Source organism: Crotalus tigris, unplaced genomic scaffold (assembly GCF_016545835.1).
Source record: "Crotalus tigris isolate CLP2741 ecotype Arizona unplaced genomic scaffold, ASM1654583v1 scf7180000017672.2133156, whole genome shotgun sequence".
In the NCBI taxonomy this organism is placed as follows: Eukaryota; Metazoa; Chordata; class Lepidosauria; order Squamata; family Viperidae; genus Crotalus; species Crotalus tigris.
The window spans coordinates 1,803,731-1,823,245 of record NW_024096557.1 but is presented as its reverse complement, the minus strand read 5'-3'; the positions used below and the strand labels follow the sequence as shown (position 1 = coordinate 1,823,245).

Sequence of the window (19,515 nt, the reverse complement as noted above, 5' to 3'; positions counted from 1 at the left end):
GCAAGTGCATCATAAAGATATCTATCTATTTCCTCTTTAGAAAGTCTTAAGGGAAAAATATAATTACATTATTGTTTCTATTATCGGAAGACAATGTTATTTAGGTCACTTCCTCTTAAGTACTGGAATTTTTACAACGAACACTTAAAAGCATTTTTTTAAAATAGGGCATCTGATTATTGTATTTTCCTTCACCTTTAATCTTTCAGATAAAAAACACTTTTTTTATCTTTTTTTTTCAGGCAAAAACACTTGTCATAGTTGTTACCGTTTCATATACATTAAAAGATTTCAATTTATTGATCATTCTTCTAGCATCTAGTTCATTCATGTACCAATGACTAAATTTGAATATTTTCTGTGTCGATTCACTGTGAGCCAATGTGAAATCATTAATTTGAGGAAATTATTTCAACTTCCCTAATTACTATCATCTGAAAAGTCTAAAGCAATTCGCGATATTAAATTGCACTTTGGTTAACGCGCGCGCGCGCGCGCGCGCGCGCACACACACACACACACACACACACCCGAGCCTAGGTTTGTTATGTCTATTGACTGTACATTGAAATCAACTTTGAAATCAACTTTATTTGCACGCGTTGTAGCCTTCCATGAGATGATTCCAAATAGTCAGCTGTGATCTGTGTCGATGATAAACCCTCCCCCCCCTTCTCCATCAGATTTTCCTAGCTGGTAGTGGGAAAGTAAAAGGTTAAACCAGAGAAACTTAGAGAGGGAGAGGAGAGGGAGAGAGAGAGAGAAATGAAGGGAGGGACTGACAAGCTGGAAAGAAGGGAGGGGAGGAGGGAAGATCGTAGGCTGCGGGTGAGGCTTTGAAAGTCAGCCTCTCAGGCATTGCAGCAGAGCCCCGAATCAGGGAGAAACGAGGAGGACATTTACACACAGAGACTCCGATACCCTGTGGAGAGGGTGAGGGCAGCTTCCTGAAAGGGCATTGTGTAGTTGTGTGAGTGCAGATATGTCTATGTGCGCTTTCGTATCGGCGTTGGAGGCGGTAGCTTCATGAGTTGCTTCGCCGAGCGGGCGCATTCTCCTCCCCTTTCCTTCCATTAAGCTGCCACTCGTCGGAGCTCCCCGCACTAGAATTAACTGCCTTTTGAGTTCGCGTCCGCTGGTCACGGGGTGGCCTTTGGAGCAAGGGGAGGTGCGCGCTCGCGCTCGGAGCCCTCTGACGGGCTGCGGACAGGCGGGCCGGCGCTCGCTCCAGACAGGGTTGCTGCTGCTGCTGCTTCCTGAGGACGGCAATGGTAGTCGCGGAAACGGCCGGCGGGAATGCTATGAACCTCATTTTGGGAGGTAAGCGCGAGGGCCACGGTTGGTTTTTCGCCGGGGGAGGGGTATGGAAGGGCGGGGAGAAGAGGGCGAGGACGACGAGGAAGAAAATGGAAATGGCCGCGGCTGAGGTTAGGGACTCCGGGGGGTAGAGCGAGCTGGAGAAGCGCCGCTTTGGCACCCTGACAAGAACCGGAATCAGGGAGAGACTAAACAGACGGATGGAGTCGTGGGGCACAGGCACCGGAGGAAGAATTGGGAAGGGGGGTACCTCGGCTTTCTCAGGATTATTTCCGGTGGAACCGGTCAGTTTTTTTCCCTCTCTCTTTTCCTCCCCCCACAGGGGCTATATAAATAAAGTTTGGAGGCGAATTGGGAAGGCAGAACAAGCAAAGTTTGTGCCCCCTGCCCTCTGTCTTCTCAGCCTGAATGTATGTGGCGGCTTTTTAAAATTGTTCTTTCTTTCGCATCCTCCATACTTTCCCTCCAACCTTTCTCTGAATTAGAGAGCCCACAAAGTCTTGTGCGCAGTAGCTGCAATTCCACCAGCTGCTCCTCTGCGGATTTAGAGCCGAGGCAAACCTTGGCGAGCTCCTGAAGACTCAGCCCTATTCTTCCCACTCCCTTCCTCGTACCGCTCTGAAGCTACCATCTCTTCTTTAATTGCATGCACAGCCGCTCTAGACAAGGCCATGCCTCTTTTCTGCCCGGGCTCACCTCTCGTTATTTATTCACTTCCTTTCCATTGGCAAACGGAGATATATGCACGCTTGCATGCATGCATGCACGCACACAGATGTTAAGATTTTTGTTCCCCGTTCAACCTGATCTTCAGTTAACAGATATTTTCGAATCACTTAGTTCAATAATGTGTCCTCACTTTCTGTCTACTTTCTACTATTCCAAGCTCAACCATGTCTTGTTGCACCAAGGGATGATTTTCTTGGCCAAATCTTCTTCAGAAATAACAGGGAGAAAATGGTAACATCTCTATAGGTGTTTGGCTTGTACTTACTAAATTTAATGACAAAACAGTTGTGACTGAAAGATCACTGGGTGTGGTATTAAGAAACTTTTCTAAAGTATATAGTGTATAATGACTTGATAGCATTGTCAACCTTAGCACATACTGCATTAGTTATAAAGTTGTGACATTAATAAATATAGAAGTGCAGTATATGGATACTGTAATGTATATTCTTTTTGAAAACTCTTTTTCTAAATATGTACTTTATTTACCAAACCAATTATTTCTACAATACTGAGTGGCATTTTTTTTTTTTTTTTTGGTACAAAGCAGATGAAGTGTCATGCATATAATTCACAGAGTTCACAGAGAATATAGGAGTAATTCAGCTTTTAATTTCAGCTTGATTTTAGAGATTGCTCTTTATTCTCTGGAATAAAGCCTATTATGAAAGAAAAGATGAATGAATTTGTATTTAACTTTTAATGGATTATAGCTCAGTGTGACATATGTCACATCTCAGTAGACTAGTTAAGCATGTGTGATCTGAATAGGCAATGTGCTTAATAGCACAGAAGTATTTTGTATGTTTCTAAGTGTTCATATTTGTTCTGCTTTTGCTTTCTGTTTGTCCCTTTGTTTTTTAATCTCTCTTTTAAAAAAGTTTTTGACTTATTTTAATTTTTTAAGGAATTCAGGAAGGAACCTCTTTTTATATAAAAAGAACTAAAGCATTGGTTTATGGAAGATGATAAGAAAAATATTGGTAGAATAGTGGCTATTTTTAATTATTGTAAAACAAATGCAGAGTTTAGATGGAATAGTCACGTGATAAAAGTCCCTAAATTCAAAAGCAAGGTATAGACAATTATTTGTGTTTGAGAAAATATGATTTGATTTTTAAGTAAATCCCCAGGCACAGATTGATCATATAAATATACACAAATGCATTATCAATAAAGGTGTGGCACTGAGAATTAATGGAATGTGTTAAAAGACCTGCACTTACTCAGTGAATTCCAGTTTCTTTCAGTTGCTTATATTTGCTCACTACTAACAGGTATAGGATTTAGTATGATTAATTTGGACAAACATCTTGTGCTACTTTTTGAGCATACTTTAATTTTTTCTTCATAATTGGAATAGAATTAAAGTACATACAGTACCACCTTTATTATAGTAATGGCAGTAGCACTTAGACTTATATACCGCTCCACAGTGCATTATAGCACTCTCTGAGTGGTGTATGATGTCATATAACTTTACTAAACCAGGATTGCTAATTTATCTTACCCCTTTTGTTTTTTTTGGGGGGGGGGAAGGGCGGGGGTAAAAGTAAAGATAGATCTGGTGACAAGGCTGCCTTTACATTTCTTTATAGACTTGCATGGCACTATTCATCATTGTTTAGATGCTTTTTCACAAATTATCAATATTAGTTCCTAAAATAATATTTACATTAAATAACCCTGCACTATAATTTTCAGAAAAAAAGTGCCAATCATTTTCAAACTACACAATTTAATGAATTAGTGTAGGGTGACACTGTAATTCAGATGTTGAAATATGAATTTGTTGAAATATCAAGTTTTTTATTCATATTGTTTTCCTAGTCATTTACATATTATAAATTTTTTTTTTGTGTTTGGATTCCTACAAATTCCTAAAACGCCTATGAATTCTAAAAAAAACCATGTCAAGTCAAGCTTAATTCCTGTGACTAACCAACACATCCATGTTGTCTTGGAAACAATACATAGATCTATAAAAGAAACCTTATTGCTTTCTTCTAGAGGATCTTTTTTTTTCAATTTCCCAATCTTGTCTACAGTACTCAGATTACTTGGTGATCTCCATTCAAGTATTAATTTTGTCTTATTCTCGTTATTCTGATCTTAAACAATAAGATCATCAAGAGGTGCTAGATTCTATCAGCAATGATGGTATGGATTTTAAAACAGTGTAATAATTAAAATAAATGTTTTGCTCAGGCTGCTTTTTTACAAATATATCTGCCACAAAAAAATTGAAACATTTTAAAAGTGTGAGATGCTTAAAGGTTGATTTGGATATGTTGATGTAAATAAGAATTCTTATTCTTTTTTTGTTTCTAGTGAAAACTTAATTTCAATATCCGGGTCAAATGTATACAGCATATTTTTTTTTGATTTTATGTTTAAACTTTCCATTAAATAATATGATTACTCTAAAGATTTTTAAAAATGTAGATGAAATAAGCATGCATTGAGGATTGACAATTAATGGAATCACTTATAATAAGGATGGCGGTGGGGGGAGTGAAAGTTCTTTCTCTGATTAAATTCTTAGGAAATCCATTTAAATTAAATTAAATTTAAATTTAATTAATTTAAAATTAATAATTGCACTGGTATGAAATTTCCTTCTATAAGTAATACCAGCTTCAGTAGATTTTCCTCAGAAGTGTGGAGAAAAAATAGAGAAAGAGGTTAGATTGTCGATATATAGAGATATAGATGCTCCAAACTTGTAAATTATTTCCCTTTATCAACTGACATAATGTGCTATTTAAAATCTACAAGTTAAATGCCAAAAACATTTCTTACCAAATCTAGTTGGCTTTCAGGTTCATGATCTCTTTTATCACTTCTCTTTTCCCAAAAGTGACATTCAAAACATTGATCAACAAAATGATTGATGCATTTTGCAACAGATGTGGAAAATACAAAAAACTATTTGATTTTATATAAATTTCCTGGTGTCTTATTTGTTGAATATGACAATACTGGTAATATTATGTTCCAATATAACAAATTTTAAATCATCTAAGAATCCCAAGATACAATAGGGGTAGGTGCTATAGAAGTTACTTAAAATTATGAAGATCTAAAAGATGCTGCATAGTCTTGGGTGGAGATACTGCTTCCAGTAAATCAAGGCTGATACAAATAATTTATGATCAATGCCATTGTTTCTTTGTTAATTGCCACCAAAATAGACTTTGGCCATTTTAGAATGTGTTTCCAGTTTATAGAGATCAGTACTAAAACCTAAGAAGAAGTTAATGCCTTGGAATTTTTTTAGAATGTCAGTAAAAATGTATTACAATGCAAAGAAAAAAGTTATTAGATACAACATTAAAATTTACCACATGGAATAATATTGATGTCTTTCTATTATATTGATAAAGAGCCAGTTCAAATAAACACATATCAATTCACAAGTATGCATTCAGAATGAAATGTCTTTCCATTGTAACAAAACATTATCTATTGTAACATTGCATGCTTTTGTTGCTTTCTTTTTCCTTTCCCCTCATTTTTTTCTTTATATGTTTTATATAAACATAATAAATAGTTCTATATAGCCTCCCTAAAATACAAAGAAATGTCAGCATGCAATTGCTGATAAATGTCCATGATTCCCCCAGTAGTAAATGTGACAAGGCTTCCTTGAACCTACAAAATTTAACAATAATTGCTTATAATCTGTTGAATATTCTCATGTTCTAAAAGGCAAAAAAGGCAACACTGTTCAGTGTTATAAACCAAACACTGAGCAGTTTACTCAGATTATCTTAAATGTATATTTATCTGTCATATTTTATACTGTAGCCCTGTACAGTGCCTAGTTTTCTAGACATAAGCTCCATTGAATTCAATAGGACTTAGCTTTTGTGTACAACTGGTATTGCTTCAGAAAATTGCCAATTTATGGAGTTAAGTGATTTAGACAAATAATTGCGTCTCAGATTCAGACCATACGGAATTCTTGTATAAGTTACTCTTGAAAGCAAAAGGTTCTCTTTTCCTGTCCCCTCCCCTCCTCCTTCTCTTCCTCCTCCTCCTCCTCCTCCTTCTCCTCCTCCTCTTCCATAAATAGTAAGAATCAAAAATGTAATCTAATTATTAAAATAGAACAAATATATCTTAATAAAAATAGTTAAAAAAATACCACTCTGACTTTTTTTAATGCTTGGCATTTTGTTGTAAATATACCTGTTCTATAAATTGAACCTATAGCTTTATTTTTTCATAACAAACTTTAAAAAGAATTAAATGAATGAACAAATGAATGAATTTATAGCTGGTTCAAATGGAAGAATTATATTCAGAGAAATACATTTCTGACTTTTGGACAGAAAAATGTAGCCTTGTGTCCTCTTCACTTGCCACAACTGCAATTTTTATTTGAAAAGTCTGGATAAGGTTATTTTTTATTTTCTAAAATTACATTTCTTTTTCTAATGATTATAAAGACCGTACTTTCATATATCCTAGGTTAGGGGACCCAACCCCCGGTCCATGAAACAGTACTGGGCCGCGGCATGCCAGTAACCAGGCCGTACAAACAAGCAAAGCCCCATCCACGAGATGCAGCACACAAAACCACGCACCCTCTGGTCCATGGAAAAATGTCTCTCCATGGAACCGCTCCCTGCTACCCAAAAGGTTGGGTACCTCTGTCCTAGGCAGCTATTCCTATGTTCAGTACAGGTGTCATAATTTATGTTTTTATTTATTTGGTTTCTAAAGCCACCCATCTCAATCAATGATTCTGGATGGCTTACAATTCAAAAAATATATTACAGTTCAAACAATTAAAAAAAACATTTGTATTATTTTACTATGGAATAAAGTGGGCAGAAATGGACTTAGAACTTGTTTTTTTTTTCTCATCAATCTCCAAGAATGTTTTGTAAGCATTATACTATAATAGATTAATGAAAGGAGGTATTTCCAGAAAAATGTTCCAGAGACATCTTTGGGTAATGCTTTTCTTATGTATTTATGTATTCTATTTTTAGACTGTTGAATCAAAACACACTTGTAATGCGTCCGTTAAAAGAACACAAATAGTTAACATATCCATGCAAAGTATAAATAAATTAAAAACTATCCTTATTCAACATTATAAAAACAAAATATTTTAATTTTAATAATAAAAATGGAAAGAAAAATAAATTTGTAACAAGCCACTTGGATATAATAGTTAAGGTGCTAATTTAGGAACAAGGAGTTTGAGAGTTCTAGAACTTCTTTAGGCATGAAAGCCAGCTGAGTGACTTTGGACTAGTCACTCTTATCCCAACTCAGATCATAAATTATTGAAGGAGGCAGGTATGTTCCCTTCCCTCCCTCTCTCTCTCTCTCTCTCTCTCTCTCTCTCTCTCTCTCTCTCTCTCTCTCTCTCTCTCGTGTGCGCACACACACACACACACACACACACTTTATGTCAGGATCAAAAATATAATTAAAAACAAACGCCAAATTTTAGTAAATTTAATTCTGGTGATTATAAATTATTCTGTTTATTCTCTTTGGAAGAATTCTATCTTCAGTAGTTTTTAGAACAAAAAGAACGGAGCAAGTCTCAAACCAGAGAAACTATTTCATCATTAGAGAGTAGCAACAGAAAAACACTGAGTCCTGGCTTCCATTCAGTGGGCATTCCTAAATTCAACCATAATAGATTGAAACATATTGTTTGCTCACTAAATGGAATTCATCACTTATCCCTTGTTGATTTTCACACAAAGATTATCTATTTATAAACAAGGAGAAAAGCCAGGTTTTAGCCAAAATATACGTAGAAAGGTAAAGGTTTCCCCTGTCCAGTCATGTCTGACTCTAGGGGATGTGCTCATCTCTGTTTCTTAGCCGAGGGAGATAGCATTGTCTGAAGACACTTCCATGGTCATGGCCACTTCCTGAGGTGCACAGGATGCTGTTACCCTCCCACCAAAATAGTACCTACTTATCCACTAGCATTTGCATACTGTCAAACTGCTAGGTTGGCAGGAGCTGGGGCAAGTAATGGGAGCTCATGCCTTCATGTGGTGCTTGGGTCTTGAACCTGGACTGCAGCTGAAGCTGACAAGCTAAATGTCTTTAACCGCTGAGCCATCATGCCCCCCTAAAATATACATATTTCAGATTAAAAATCAAGTTATTTATGTCCTAATTATTTTCAACTGAAACCAATAAAATTGGATATTAATTTCTTTTGATATATTGAGATGATAATCAAATTACAGGAGAAATGTTGATGCCATTGGTATATACATTAAAATTGAAAATGCTATCTTTTGGGGGGCAGGGAAGTAAGCCCCATATACAGCTGTCTCAAATGTTTATTAAATCTTTAATTTTCATATTGTCAGTTATATAGTTTAGAAAAAAATAAAAATGCTGGTTATTACACATGCAGATAGCCATTGCATCATCTTGTGAGAAAGGTCTTATTACATGTGCCTTTTAAAAAAAGATATATTTACATTTACAGTTATGCAGTTGTTTATACTATTTATATTGTTTGTAATATATGGGTTGTTTTGGAATTTATTTAGTGCAGGGGTTCTCAATCTTGGCAAATTTAAGACTTGTGGACTTCAACTCCCAGAATTCCTCAGCCAGCTTTGCTGGCTGAGGAATTCTGGGAGTTGAAGTCCACAAGTCTTAAAGTTGTCAAGGTTGAGAACCCCTGATTTAGTGTATGGTATGTTTTAGGAAAATAGTTATTTTGGGGCTGCTGCAAAGAAGAGGGGATCAACCTATTTTCCAAAGCATTAGAAGGCAAGACAGGATACAATGGTTGGAAACTAATCAAGGAGAGAAACAACTTAGAACTAAGGAGAAACTTTCTAATAGTGAAAACAATGAACCAGTGGAACAGCTTGTCTTCAGAAGTTGCGGGTGGTTCATCACTGGAGACTTTTAAGAAGAGACTGGACAGCTATTTGTCTGAAATAGTATAGAGTCTCCTGCTTGAGCAGAAGGTTGAACTAGAAAACCTCCAAGGTCCCCTCAAACTCTATTATTATGTATTCTGAAAATTGTACTGTAAATAGTAGAAATAGATTAATACAATAAGTTGAATTTCATTCCAGTAGATTTATAAAACCAGTTTCTCCAATAGAAGTGTTTCTGGTAAACTCATATGATGTGCTGTGTAAAATAATTATTTTTATTTCCTAAATATAGTAAATTTTTGATTTAATAGATAATTTAGAGGAAGAAGGATGTCTGTTATTCACAAATGTCTGGTATATTAGCGAGTGTTTCATTACAGCAATAGAATTTTGCTCCATTGCATTAATCATAGAGTAGTCTTTGGTGAGATGGGTAGCATGTAAGTTTATTAATAAAAAAAATCATTGGTAAATTGAAGTTTCACTATACATATTTAAAATTTATGAATATAAAACTTCAGAACCTAAATTTCTCAAAATGATATTTAAAAAAACTTATATTGTAATCTTAAAATCCCCCTAAATTTGCACATAATTAATGGATAAAATGATATTTAGAAGAACAACAAATTATCTTTGAAGAAGATAAGTAAATATCAACTTAGCCTTGAAAGGGATAAGGAGGTTAAAAAGAAACCTGGTCTTTAGCACTGAGGTGTTAACACTACGCCAGAGAGTAAAGATATCAGTGATGATCTTAGAGAAGTAATTGTTGCTGCCCATCAATTGTCAAGTGCCCAGAAAATCAGGAGATTCAGGCAGTTCGAATGAGTACAAAGATTTGTTGCAAGCTTAGATTCTCTACAAGAATCTGACCAAGTAACCATTAAAGGAATAGAAAGGAATTCAAGGTGGGTTGGACTTAGATCTCTTGCAGGTGCAAACGGACTCCTGACTTATGACATGTTCAGCCTGGTTGTTTCCTACATCAATATCGGAAGCATCATAAGGTCATTTCCAGACAATTTAAAGTTCATCATTCTGCAATGAGGAAGATTATTCATAAGTGGACAACATGCAAGACAGTTGCCAATCTTCCCAGGAGTAGATGTCCCAGCAAATTCATCACAAGGTCAGATCATGCAATGCTCAGAGAAATTGCAAAAAATCCCAAGAGGCACATCTCACAATCTACAACCTCAGTTGCTATGTTAAATGTTTTAATTTAATTACTTTATTGATTAGCCCATGGGACATATCATGGTGCAGAGTTCCAAACACACGTTATTACTAAAATGTGATAAAACCAGTTTAAATTTTTTTTGTTGTTGTTAGTTGCAAAGTCGTGACTGACCCATCGCAACCCCATGGACAACGTTCCTCCAGGCTCCCTGTCCTCTACCATCTTCTGGAGTCCATTTAAGCTCACGCCTACTGCTTCAGTGACTTCATCCAGCCACCTCATTTTCTCTCGTCCCTTTCTTCTATTGCCCTCAATCTTTCCCAGCATTAGGTTCTTCTCAAGTGAGTCCTTCCTTCTCATTAGGTGGCCAAGTATTTGAGTTTCAACTTCAGGATCTGGCCTTCTAAAGAGCAGTCAGGGTTGATCTCCTCTAAGACTGACTGGTTTGATCGGTTTAAAATAGAATTGGCTAAAATACAATTTAAAACTAAATAGGAACAAAATACAGTTTAAAATGAAATAGGAACAAAATACAATTTAAATTGAAACAATAAAATACAATTTAAATGAAATTGGAATAAAATACAGTAATTTGATATGTAGCTAAATGAATTATGATAAAATTATATTTCACTATCACCCTTACATTCTACCCCAATCATTCTCACATATGCCAATCTCAACCAAACCATTTTGCTCAGGTACTGTGCTGTATCAAATGTAATTTTCAAATTTTGGCCGCGCATAAGGTAAGTTATTTTGATATGGAGATCCCAGTGGGGGTCATTTGTTTAGTGTATAGGCCAAGGTACCTGTCTCTCACCCTCTTCTTATACAGGCAACAATTAATTAGGATGTGAGCCAGGTCCTCTACCTCTGCCGCTCTGCAGATGCAGATTGTCCATTATAGGGTATAGAGTGGAATCTCCCATATCTGACCATTTTGTCAAGCTGTTCAAATCTCGCTCATGTAAATATCTCCCTAAGATGATTTAGCAGTTGTAACTTCATGTTAATTGTTAAAATTCATGACAGTACAATTAGAAAAGACTGAAAAAGTATGGTTTCTTTGAAAGGGTTGTCAGGAAAAAGCCTCTTCTCTTTAAAAAGAACATGGCAGCATAGCTTATGCAGAGTTGCATCTGAACAAATCAAAGACTTCTGGATCATTGATCTTTGGATAGACAAAACCAAAGATGGAAATGTTTGACCATAATGCACAGGGCCACATTTGGTGAAAACCAAACACAACATTTCAGCACAACCATACCTACTGTCAAGAACAGTGGTGGAGCGGTGATGATTTGGGCTTGTTTTGCAGCCACAGGACCTGGGCACTTTACAGTCATTGAGTCGACCATGAATTCCTCTGTATATCAAAGTATTCTAGAGTCAAATGTGAGGCCATCTGTCCACAACTAAAGTTTCGCCGACATTGGGTCATGCAACAGAACAATGATCCTAAGCACACCAGCAAATCTACAACAGAATGGCTGAAAAAGAAAAGAATCAAGGTGTTGCAATGGCCTAATCAGTCTAGACCTCAGTCTGATTGAAATGCTGTGGCATGACCTCAAGATAGCTGTGCATAAATCCCCACAAACCTCCATGAACCAGAAGCAATCTTGTAAAGAAGAGTGCCAAAATTCCTCCACAGGAGGAACTGAGAGACTGATAAAGTCATACAGAAATTGATTACTTCAAGTTATTGCTAAAAGTGATTCTAAAAGCTATTGAATCATAAGGTGTACTTAGTTTTTCACACATGGCTTTTCTATTTTGCCTTTCTTTTTGTAAAATAAATGATGGCATGATGTAATATGTCATGTGTTGTTGTTCTTCTGAGGTTGTATTTACTTGCTTTTAAGAACTGCTAAGAACCAGATAATTTTTACTATGTCCTGGTACATAAAACCATAGAACTCAAAGAGGATGTACTTTTTTCCCCACATGACTATATATACCACCCATCTCACTGTTGAAGCTACTCTTGGCAGCATACAAAATGAATGTAGAAAGATGTTCATGCTTACAAGGTTTAGTACTCTACTGTTGAAGCTTGCATTAGGGCAATTTAGTAACATTCACTGTTTATAGCACCTTGCATATGCTTGAAATAGCCATTAAACCAACGTAGTATAAAATATATAAGGGTTGGAAATCTATATACTTCTCACCAAGTGCATGTGTTGTCCTGAGCCTGAATTACATTTTTTATCAGTAGACGCCATTGTCTTTTAATACGTTATGAAATTACATTTTTGATTAGTAGATACCTCTCTTTTAATATGTTATATCAACCAAATGTATATATTTATCCTTTGATTATTTTATTCTATAAAATAATAAAATCTATATTTTTTCAAGCAGATTGGAATACGCATCTTCTAACATTATTTGAAAGTCATAGGCAATACTTACTTCTGTTTCTAACTTTTTGAAATCAAGCTAATTTTTTAATGTTTTGCATCTTGCTCCTTTAATAAGAATATGAAAACTGCCAGGACCATGTAGGCTGTATGTGTCTATTTTTTGTTTTTGTTTTCATCAACTTGTATTTTAGGTTGACTATGTAAAGCTGTTGTACTTCGGGTTTATTGAAATTCTGTATTAGGAGGAATCATTAGAAGGTATTGAAATAGCTGTCAACGCTGCAAATACTGTATATTCTTGCTTTGACAAAATATGCAAAACTGTCTGGTATTTTGAGAGTTAATGAAGAGCAGAGGAGGGAGGATGGAAAAGCCCGGGAAACAGAAAGGAAGTGAATCTTTGCCCTCCAAGTTAATTGGAAGATGTGAGTCATGGCCCCAAAATAGGGAAGGGGAAATGCCTGGAATGTTATGTGCAAAGGGAAAGGAAGTTCAGATCTTGGCATCCCCACCATGCCGTGCTGACACGTCTCTGCTAATAAAGTTTTTTTTAGGTTAAACCATGCCTGAAAATTCTTTGAAGTGTTTCATTAGTCAGACACATGACAATAGTATTAATTGATTATGTGCCATAAAGTCAGTGTCCATTTTTAGTGAATACATAGATTTTCTGCAAGGCAATCTGTCCCTAACCTGGTTTTTAGGTCTTCCAACAGTACACTTATCACCAATGATGCTGCTGGTCATCATCATTTTCTCTCTCCTTCCAACTTGCACAGCCTTAGAGCCTTCTTCAGAGACTAGCTCTTTGTATAATATCTAAATTGAAATAGCATACTGTAGTATTAATTGATAAAGCTCTATATTTTTTTTGTAGATGAGTTGAGGTCGATTTGGCAGGAACCACTAATTTCCAGGCTAAAGAAAATCATATCACTATATAATGCGTTTACCTAAGACCATCACAAGAACGACCAAGTATCCATTAATTCAGAAGAGTCAGAAGAAAAAACTTAGACTTTAAACTTTAGCGTATTGACCTCTGTAAAAGCATTGACTCCTTTGCACTGTGGAGGGCAAATAATTTGTATGTCGGGCTGTCATTTTCGTCAGCAAGAAAAAAAAAATCTAAAATAGGCAAGTCATATTTTAAAACCTTCCAGTTAGCCTATTCCTGAGTAAGGAATTAAATGTCTGTGGAGCTGAGATTTATTGCTGAGTTCTTACGTGAAGGCTAACTATAGTCGTTACTTATATCAATGCTTGTTTCCAATTTTCTTGGCAGTATTTCTTTTTTGAGGATGGAATCAGAATTGTTGGATACCTTTCATTTTTGAATTGACGAAAGTAGCACTTAGATTTTCAGCAGCTTAAATGGCATTTACAGCAACTTTTCAGTTTATCATATTTGAACTTGTACTAGATAAGGTTAATAAGTTAGCAATAGAAGGTCAAATTATGAGGCATTAAGCTTAATTAAAGCAGAGCAGGAGTGGCAGGAGTATGTGACAGCTAAATAAGTTCCCTGCAGACTAATGCCAGTTATGGTGAAACCATGCCTTAATTTAAGTGATTTTGTGCAAAGGGCTGTGATGAGTAACAGTTTTGACATGCTAGACATTTCTAGCCAATTCCATCTGTTTTAGAGGTTAAGAAAGCATACCTTTGTGAGCTAATGGATTGATTTTAGAGCCTTTTTGGTAAAGTTTAGAAGTGCAAGGCCAGTGCAGTAAGTGTTAAGTTAAAGTTACAATTGCTCGGGAATTTTTAACTGTAACTTTTTTGTATTGTAGCTACTTATAAACTATAACATTGCTATAGAACAGGGGTCCCCAACCCCCGGTCCATGGACCAGTACCGAGCCGCGGCATGCTAGCAACCGGTCCGCACAAACAAGCAAAACCCCATCTGTGGGGTGCAGGCAGCACACAAAACCAGGCAGCACTCCAGCCCAAGGAAAAACTTTTCTCCATGGAACCAGTTCCTGGTGTCCAAAAGATTGAGGACCTCTGCTATAGAATACAAATAACTTGTCAACCAAGTTATGAGAATGGAGAATGTGGCATATGCCTATATACTCCCTTTGAAACAGAATTGGTTGTAATTAATTTTCTAAAGTCATATAAAAATAGTCATATATAAATAAAATCATATAAAAAAATTCTCTGATAATTATCACATTTTCTGTTTGAAATTGAACACTGAACATTGAATTTCTTTCAAATGGCTCATTTGTTTCATTTTTTACTTTGGACCTATAGTTAATCACTATTAAAGGAAAGCATAGAGAAAACATGACTTTTATAACACAGCATATGAGAGGGATTTATACAATGTGATCGCAGAATGGGAAAGAGGGATACAGTGAACATGAATGCAAAATTGTAAGATTTCTAAAATGGGGCAAAGTACAAAGTTGGGAATTCAAAGTAAGATAGATAAAAATGTCACTATATATAATTATTAACATATGATTGAATAATAGAATATTCAGGTTCTCTTTATATATACAAACCTCCATGGAAGTACATGTGCATGTATTGGTCTTAGGATGTATGAATCATTTTTAGACAAATATGCATATGTGCCACATAAGTATAATATACCTATAAACAGTATAAGCATGCCAGATCAGTATAATATACCTATATATAAGTATATATACCTATTTAGTTCAATAGTTGTATTTTTCTATATTTTAATCCTGACTGCTTCTAATCACGTTTGTTGTATTATATTTTGGTTATTTATTTGGAATTGTATTTTATTAGACAGAGTTTGATAAGTGGAGATGACTTTAAATAGTTTCTAGCTTGTTTTCTCTACTTCCTACATACATAGTTTCAACTAATTAAGCTTTAGTGACTCACCTTATTATAAATCTTATTATTTGACTAAGGTAAGTAGATTGTATAAAAAGGTGGTGTATAGCTTGCACTAAAGTTTAGTATATATTGTGTTTATTATAGTAGCTTTCCGAGTTTTCAGTAGATAAAATGTATAGTTTAATTGCCATAAGAATTATGAAGTGTCAGAATATGTAGCTATTGTTTGAAATAAAGGCATAACAAAATCTTATTTTAAAAGTAGGATATTATACTACTTTGCCATCTATTTATGGCATGCTTCACATGAATTAAAATAAACAAGTCAAATAGCATATTAAAACAATCCTGAATTTACAAACCAATATTACTATTATTATTATTATCATTACTACTATTATTATTATTAACAACAACAATGTATCTTCTACTGAAACATCATTAATGTATTTTAGTTAAAAGATTTTTAATAATGTTCAAGGTTCCTGTACAACTAAACATAATTAATTTTAGGTACAAGCGAAATTATATTGCTGTGTATAGTTTGACTGTAGCTAAATTGTTTATCAAAGCTTTAGGGTCTTCAAATATCCCTGTGTATAGACAAATATTTACATTTAAATCACTTCTCTGAATTTGTAGTGGAGAAAGCAATAGAGCCGAGGTGGCGCAGCAGTTAGAGTGCAATACTGCAGGCCACTTTAGCTGACTGTGTTCACATACATACATACATTGCTTACTGGTGTACACCGCTTAGAGAGTGCTTGCACTTAAAGCGGTATATAAGTCTCATAAGTAAGTAAGTAAGTAGAGAACATTTTCCAGTCTACCATGAAATTATAATTATGGAAAGACATAAGCTAATAACACTTAGTTATAATTCTCCTTTCTGCAAGTTTAAGATTGGACTACTACAAGCCTCAGATTGTCTCCAGACTGTTAAAGGTCTGACTGTGGGAGAACAAACTGAAGCTGAATTCATGAAAGATTAAGTGGTTATTGAATACAGGAGATGGACTTTAGAGTGTGAATAACATGCCTATTTGATTGGATCATATTTCCCTTCTGGAGTAGGTTCGCAGTTTTGAGTTTTCAAGTGGATTAATTTTTGCTGATAGAGGAGAGACGTGTTTGTGACACGTACTGTTAGAATATTGCAATTTGCTATTTTTCCTATAGACCTTTAAAATATTCTGGAAACTTCTGACTAGAATGTGGCAGCATAGGTGAAAAATGACATCTTTCAGAAGTGCTACAACATTCGGAAATTGATGTTTCTGGATATTTCAACAACAATGAAATAGATACATTGTTTGCTAGTTGCATTTTGAATCTAGTTTGAGATAGGTGTAATGTACAAAGACAGTGTAATGTACTAAGAAACTATAATGTACAAAGACATGGAAATAAAAATTTATGTATTTTTGTTTTGGTTTTGACTCTGGGGAAATTTTCTTTGCAGAACAAATTGCTAGTTTTGAGCAAGTCTCCTATTTATTAAGCTTAAATGGGGGCTTGAACCCTATTTTTGTATGTAGGTCTTCTCTGTTTTCCAAGAGTTTGTAAATGGAATTGCAGAATAGTTGTTCTTACAGCATTGTGTCCCAGACAGTGAAGTAGAAAATAATGATATTCTGGATGTGAGATTTCATATTTGAAATGCATTGATTGTTTTACTCCTAGGAAAAATAGAACATATCTGGGAATACCAGAACATTTTGGAAAAGAATCACACTGTATTGTGTATAACTGTGGACAAGACTACTAGGCTGTATGAAGTAAATCTAGGGATCTGGAAATGTAGAGGAGGAATAACAGAGTATTTTGGTGATGATAGGTTGGGAAAGATATAGAAGAAACAATGGGTAGGGTGTTCTAACATAAAAATGTCAAGCAATTTTGTGTAAACTTTTAGTTCTAGCCCAAGTGTCTCATTCCACCATTTTCATAGCGATGTTTATTTGTTTATTTAAATTTATGGCCATACCCTACTCCAAACGACTGTGAATGGCTTATACTTTTTAAAAAAGTGGAGTACAGTGAGAAATAACCATCCTATATCTAAGCCTGGGAAAACAGCCAGGTTTTCAAGGACTTTCAGAACATTATCAAGAGCTATACCAATCTGTAGGAGGTGATAATGTTCCAGAGGGTAGGCACTGTGACAGAGAAGGTGCACTTCCTAGGTCCCAAAAGATATTGTTAATTGAAGGAACTTGGAGCTCATCCATTCTGCCTAGTCTTCATGACTGGATAGAAACTATTGGAAATAACACTCTCTCAAATATCGTATTTTGTATTGATGGAGATATTGAGCTCAGTTTTTTGTAGAAAATGTCAATTTTGTTTGAAAATGTTAGTCTGTATTTGTCCCCAACTTGGTTGTAGATAAACAAAGGAAATTATCATGTTTCATTAAAATCTGGTTGGGTAAAGAGAGGGATGATAATTTTTCAAATAATTTGCTTTCTAGATTTCATTTTCTACATTTTGCATGATCCCAAGATTAGAAACAGTGTAAATTATATTTTGGAAAAGTTTGATTATCTCTGACATGACTCTGTATATTTTAATTACTTGTACCCTTTTGTGTGCTATGCTGGGGGATCTATGCTGGGCACTGATCCTGACACCTACTTAAGGTGCCAACTAGAGTGCTGACCTGAGTACAACTTTGACTGAGGGACAGGCAGGACTGTGGCGAGGAACCTTTTTAGGTGCTGACTTTGTGGGGGCAAGGATGTGCCATTTGTGTTTTTTCCTTCTAGGCTTCCCTCCTGGATTCTGAATGCCTATACCTGGCTATGGTTTCCTACAACAAGCACTCAAGATCATGGCGATGGGAGAGAGCGATTCAGCTGAATGGTGCTGATTGGAGATGAGGCAGCTGCATGTTTGATCGTTACTGTGGTGATACCATAATCCATTTTCATGCTAATGATACTAGGACTGTTGGCTGCATTGATTGTGTTCCCGTTGGCTGGCACTGGGATTTTTTCTGTGTTTCCTGCTTCCAGGTGCTGTGATGATGCATGGCCTTATTGGCTGCTGCTGGAAGCTGTTGGCACTGTAATATAGTGTTTTTGCAGTTCCCAAAAAGAGAGGCTATTGACTCTTGCAACCATGCTCAATAGTAGTAACTGAGAGGGATCTCGGAGTCCTAGTGGACAATCACTTAAATATGAGCCAGCAATGTGCTGCAGCTGCCAAAAAGGCCAACACAGTGCTAGGCTGCATTAACAGAGGGATAGAATCAAGATCACGTGAAGTATTAATACCACTTTACAATGCCTTGGTAAGGCCACACTTGGAATACTGCATCCAGTTTTGGTCACCACGATGTAAAAAAAAATGTTGAGACTCTAGAAAGAGTACAGAGAAGAGCAACAAAGATGATTAAGGGGACTGGAGGCTAAAACATATGAGGAAAGGCTAGTTTAATGAAGAGAAGGACGAGGGGGGACATGATAGCAGTGTTCCAATATCTCAGGGGCTGCCACAAAGAAGAGGGAGTCAAGCTATTTTCCAAGGCATCTGAAGGCAGGACAAGAAGCAATGAATGGAAACTAATCAAGGAGAGAAGCAACCTAGAACTAAGGAGAAACATCCTGACAATTAGAATGATTAACCAGTGGAACAACCTGTCTCCAGAAGTGGTGAATGCGCCAACACTGGAAGTTTTTAAGAAGAGACTGGAGAGCCATTTGTCGGAAATTGTATAGGGTTTCCTGCCTGAGCAGGGAGTTGGACTAAATGACCTCCAACTTCCCTTCCAACTTTTATATTATTATTATGGATCATCGCACAGTCAACCAGATGTTCAGACTGGATTTGGCATTTTGTCTACCTATCGAGTCCTTACCCAGCACCTGGGATAGGCAGATGTGGATGTTTGATGGTATTACAGATATCGTCGCAGGATGGAAGCAGTTCCTAGTAAGGCCGCCTTTTGCAATTGACTAATAGCGAATTTGTCAATGCCAGTGGTGTTCAAGTGGTGCTCCAGTTGTTTTGGGATTGCACCCAAGGAGCCTATGACTATTGGTACTACCCTTGCTTGCTTTTGCCACAGTCTTTCTATTTCTATTTGTAGGTCTTTGTATTTTGTTATCTTCTCCAGTTCTTTCTCTTCTATTCTGCTATCTCCAGGCACTGCCACGTCCACTATCCAGACTTTTTTGTCTTTCTTATCGACAATTGTT

At 36.0% G+C, this 19,515-nt stretch overlaps 1 protein-coding gene across 4 annotated transcripts in view; it reads left to right on the top strand.

Moving 5' to 3' along the window:
- Positions 1-806: 806 nt before the first annotated feature.
- NRIP1 (nuclear receptor interacting protein 1) overlaps positions 807-19,515 on the top strand; it is a 99,469-nt gene continuing 80,760 nt past the window's right edge. Inside the window, exons 1-2 of one of the 4 annotated variants that reach the window (XM_039337246.1) lie at positions 807-1,320; positions 18,082-18,178. The gene's annotated coding sequence lies outside the window, so the exon portion shown is untranslated. Of the gene's footprint in view, positions 1,321-1,392; positions 1,602-18,081; positions 18,179-18,199; positions 18,224-19,515 lie in introns of those variants that run through there. The other 3 variants (XM_039337244.1, XM_039337245.1, XM_039337247.1) reach the window with 3 other exon arrangements.